The sequence below is a fragment of the Pyrus communis genome, chromosome 4 (genome assembly GCF_963583255.1).
Source record: "Pyrus communis chromosome 4, drPyrComm1.1, whole genome shotgun sequence".
Classification (NCBI taxonomy): Eukaryota; Viridiplantae; Streptophyta; class Magnoliopsida; order Rosales; family Rosaceae; genus Pyrus; species Pyrus communis.
In genome coordinates, this window is record NC_084806.1 from 29885041 (window position 1) to 29890594 (window position 5554).

Below are 5554 nucleotides of genomic sequence, written 5' to 3' on the forward strand. Positions count from 1 at the left end.
CTAAGCTAAGGTTCGATGAGTTCGCCATTTTTTTTCAACGATGTTCAAAGAGAAGGGGTGGATGGAGTTAAAATTTCACAAAGGGCCGGAGTCGAGTTTCAGGAATGGGAAATCTTCAGAGTGTGTGTGTTGGGGTGATTGATAGCTCTATAAAAAGCCAAGACGACGCGTCCACCGATTCAAAGAGCCGGATTTTCCGGCGTAATTTAGGCGACGCCCCCTCGGCTTTTCAAGAAAACGCGTTCAACTTTGTCAAAAGTTTTCTGACAAAGCTGAAAACACGTGGAGGCCATCATCGCATCTACACATCTTTAGCCGACAAGCGCAAAGTTCGGCAACGCTTTCTCTGCTTTTCAGAAGACGCGTGCAGCTTTGTCAAAAGGAGCCGCATCTGCACTACCACGTGTCGTTCAGAAAGCGAAGGGGCGTCGTTCAGAAATCGAAGGGGCGCCTGCTCAGAAATCGAAGAGGCGTATTCAAAGATCGAAGAGGCGCCACTATTTCAAAAAGCCGGAATTGCGGGATCAAAACGTTTGTCGACAAGGGTAAAAACTACCACCACTTGATATTATCTCTATATATGTCGACCTTCGTCTTTTATGGCAGGGCAAACCTGAAGAAAATGCCCAACTCTCCCTCACCTCTGAGGGCGCACTCCCAGCAAAGCCTTTCAAAATACTCAATTCTTTCTTCTTCCCCAAAGATGATACCAGATGCCTGGAGTACATATGACCCAGGAGGAAACGGCGGATTGAAGCATGTGCTGATTCATTCACCGCTTCTTCAAAGCAAAGGTATCTCATATCATCAAGGTCAAAAGCAAAAGTATCTCATATCATGCTCTTTCCCTATCTTTTTCTTTGTCCTTGTTCTTACTCGCATGGCAAAGTAAAAGAAGCAATCAGCCGGCACTTGGAGTCAATCTTCCGATCTGGAGCCAACTGCCTGGAATCTATTCCTGATTGCTTACCTAGCGTTGCTCTCGAGTAGTCATCTTCAACGGTTGATACACTTCCGGAGAAGGGACCACTTCTGCAAAGGGGAGCGAGTAAGGCAAGTGAAAATGATACATTGAAGCATGTGGAGACAAACATAGGCTGAGTTATCCTCCAACCCTTTTCAATACAAATTGGAAAGATTGAACAAAGAAACAGACCAAAAGGGTAAGCTCAGACCTTCGGGGGAGACCAAAAGAACCATCCTGCTGCCCAGTTCAAGAAGTAGCACAAAGGAAAATCAACGATGGGCAGAAACCAGTTCAAGAGTAAGCCTGTGGAATCACAAAGATCAAAGCCTCAATGTAATTACCAAGGAGAAGATGGAATTTACACTCTATAACCAGATTTGCGTCTCTAAACTCTTCTCTTTGTTAATTACATTATGCCATGTTTAATATGTTTAGTTGCTTTTTGTGTGTTTACTTATGTTTTGTGTGAATCTAGGCTTAAAACATTGAGGACAATGTTTGATTTAAGTGTGGGGGGGTAACTAAAGTGTTTTGATGCAAATTCGTAGGGTTTTATCCACCATAACTTCTAATGTTGTTCCTTGCTGTTTTAAGGTGTTTTTAAGTTGTTTTAGAGTGTTTTAGTGTGTTTTGTTTTATAATTCGAAAATCCCATAAAAATTTGAAAAATTGTTTTGAAAAACCCAAAAAGAGTTGTTTTAAAAGTCGTTTTTGTGTGTTTGTGTCTTAGGGTACCTTCCAACACAATGATAAGGATTTGGTTTATAATTGCATGACGGTTAGAAAGAGTTATAAACATAGAGAAAAGTTTGATTTACTCTTGGTATATGCTTGGTTATGGTTATAATGTATGACTTCACATGCAATCATAAAAGAAAAATTCGTTTTTGTAACATGCTTGAAGGAAGAAACTCAAACAAACGCTACATCCCTGTGAGACTCGAGCCATTACTTTCTATGGAGAGTTATTTTCTGTGATTCTTTATTTTCTAAAGTTGTTGCATGATCTCATTATTCCTTGCTTGGTTGCTACTTAGAATGCAATTGTATCATGATAGAACTAAATGCTAGAACTCATGCCCATTTCATTCAAAGCATGTTATTGATTTGCATAACACATATTCAAGAAGAAGTTGTGTAGTGACCACCACCATAGCCAAATAGCCTTACTTCCCATACTTCGTATATGTTGTAAGTTTTAACCCCGTTGAGCCTTGTTTAGCCTTTATTCTTTGTTTACCCACATTTTCCTCACCTAGCCTAGTTTAGGACAATCCCCACCCTTGTTCTTAAAGTTTAGTGAGCATGACTTAAATGAATTCCTTTTGAGTTACATTATGCAAGAAAATGAGTGTGGGGGAGTAAAAGTTTGTTCTTACGTTTATATGTATGTTTTGAGATTTAAAAGAAAAAGAAGAAAAGAAAAAAAAAAAAAAAAAGGAGTGAAAATAAGTAAGAATGAACTCACGAGCGTTGATGGTTGAAGAAAGGGTCCAAAAAGTTGAATATGGCCCTAAGTTTTGTGTGATTTTCCCTTGGGTGTTCAAAGTTGACTTCTGCGTTCTTAAGGGAATTCTAAGTGCCTAATTCAATACTTTGCTCACTATTGCTTTAAGAATGTTTGTTTATCCTTCACCTTTCATTGTTAGCCAATACCCTAGCCCCGTTACTACCCTTTGACTTCTATATTGAGTGTTATGTATTTCAATTGTGGAGTTTGAACTTGGTATGAGCTTATGGTGTCACTGGTTCTCGCGTCTAAGTAGTAGCATTCCATTCATGAGATCATATCTAAACATGCTTATTAACTCCAGAAAATGCTTTCCTTATTATAACATATGTGAGTGTTCGTCTACATGTTTACATCAATCTTCTCACATATACCTAGTGTAGGGTGTGTAGTCAGAAAATCTGTGTGAAAAACGAGAGTACATCTAGTAAGAAATTGAGGGAATTCTCTAAAGGCATGTTACTACATTTGAAATGTGTTTTAATTGCTTACTTGTGAACTAGTATGTGGTGACTATGATTAAGAATGTACTTAAGTGTAAAGATGGCTCAAATCTGTGAGAATAATGATTTTTAACTTGTCATGTGCATTGGAAGTCCCTGATACGATTGTTGGAAGGTGTAGGTTGTGTTTTGTTCTTTTTGTTTTGTTTTTCTGTTTTGCTCGAGGACTAGCAAAAGCTAAGTGTGGGGGTATTTGATAGGAGCATATTTATGCGACTTAAATGGCTTGTTCTCGTACATTTACGTTATGTTTCTTTAGTTATTTTAGTACTTTAAGCTATTTTCGTGTGTTTGTAGGTCCAAAGGGCTAAAGGAGCAAAAAGATGCATTTTGGAGACTTTTGGAGCACTTTTGGGCTAAGGACGGATAGCTTATGCTTGAAGCCAAAGTGTTGGACGAAATTGAAGACCTAATTGGAGCCAAAGTGTTGGAACCTTGTTCTCTTTAGTTTTAGGACATTTAAACCTTTCCTAATCCCAATCATGCCATGCATAACACACATCCATTCTAACACATTGTCATTGCACATGCATTTCCTTCATTAGTTAACCCACATGCACTTATCACTTATCATCACCACATATCATATCACTTAATCACTTATCACTTATCATCACCACTTAACCACTTATCATATCATAACCACATATCATATCACTTATCACTTATCACTTAGCATATCATCCACCTACTTCACCTACAACATCCACCTACTTCACCTACAACATCCACCTACTTCACCTACAACATCCACTTCACCTACAACATCCACCTACTTCACCTACAACATCCACCTACTTCACCTACAAATGACATAGCCATATGTTCCCTCCACTACTCCTATAAATACCCTTGCATTCATTCATTCATGGACATCTCATTTTCATACACAACACACCACAAACACTTCCATTCCTTCTCTTTGCCGTGAGTCCCCTTAGAATCCAAAACCATCTTTCCATTTCCATCACTCCTCACTCCATTCCACACTTCCATTCCCCCAAACCAACTATCCTTAGAACCATATGCTACAACAACGAGGAAGAGAAGAGGACCTAAACGTTCATACAATTCAAGTTTGAGTTGTTGGAATGTTTAGGCGATTCTTTGATTTCAATGTTTCATTTTAATTCTCTTTGTTTTGTACGTATAAGGAATGGAAGAGAAGAGTGCCTAAACGTTCATACAATTCAAGTTTGAGTTGTTGGAATGTTTAGGTGTTTCTTTAATTTCAAAGTTATGAGGAAATAAACCCCCCTTTAGCTAGGGGGTGATTCGAAATAAATGTTTATACTTGCATTTTGATTTGATTACCTTTCGTTGGAATTTCATAAGTTTTGAATTCAATTTGTTTAACCGTTTGATTGATAATTTATTTATGAATGTTTATTAAGAATGCGCACTTAATTTTCATGCATAAATATGACGCTAGAATATAAGTGAATTTCACCTAATCGTTATGAACTTATATTCACAAGTAGTGGAGGTTGCTTATAAACAATCGCGTTAAACGAATTCTTGGCATAAGTTTCATGCGTATTCCATAGTAACGAATGCCTCGTCAACACTTATAGTTTTCATAATGCTTAATGATCTTTGATTGTATCTTTATTGTGCTTTTCACGTAAAGGACTTTTGGAGAATGTGGTGAATTGCGTTGCGCTAACCCATCCAATTCATTAACTTAAGGAGAACTTGACGGTTAATTTAAGCGGACCTAATTAACCCGGGGCGTTGAGTTTCATAATTTATCGAAAGACCAACTGAGAATCAATCTTGTATGCAAGTGTAACATGTATGGAGATGAACCCCTTAGCTAGCATTCATCCATAAATTTCATATTTACATTCTGTCTAGTTTATTAACTTGTTTCGTTATTTCAATTTTCGTAAAAACCTCAATCCCCCTTTTGCTTTAATGTTCATTTTAGTTAGAATTCAATTTAGTTTGTGTTTTTAAAGCATTTTGAGTTTTTGGTTTGTCTTAGTGTTTTAAACTTTATTTTACGTTTTTGAGTCAGTTTCCAAGAGATTTGCAATCCCTCCTAATCCCCGGTCCAGAACGATCCCTACTTATACTTATACTACAAATCGACAAAAAGAGGGTTTAATTTGTGTGCGTATAAATCACGCATCAGAACCCTAAAGCTGCTACTGAGTGCACTAAGGTAGCCTACGATTTCCAGAAGACTGCTTACGGCTTGCCCTTTGAGCAGTAAAACCACGCTAGACTTATACAACCACACATTCTTGTTAAAGGTTAAACAAGCTAGCGTGCATATACAAAGCTTTATCCACTGCCGACATACTACGTAGTTGATAAGCTTCACCTTTGCAACACCTAAACCAAATCCTAAAGTGTTGTGATACTTGCTACGTAACCCACAAAATTAAAGAAAGCCAAGGTTAACAGCCTAGTGGTCACGTAGACTTGTCTACTTCTATAAGTAAGGAGTCCGGTTGTTGACCCCATGACTAAGAACTTTGCAAGGTTCTACACCAACACCTACAGCTGCATAGGCTACGTAGCCTGTCTGCTTATAGAAAGTAGCACGCCTGCCACTTGTCTATAAAG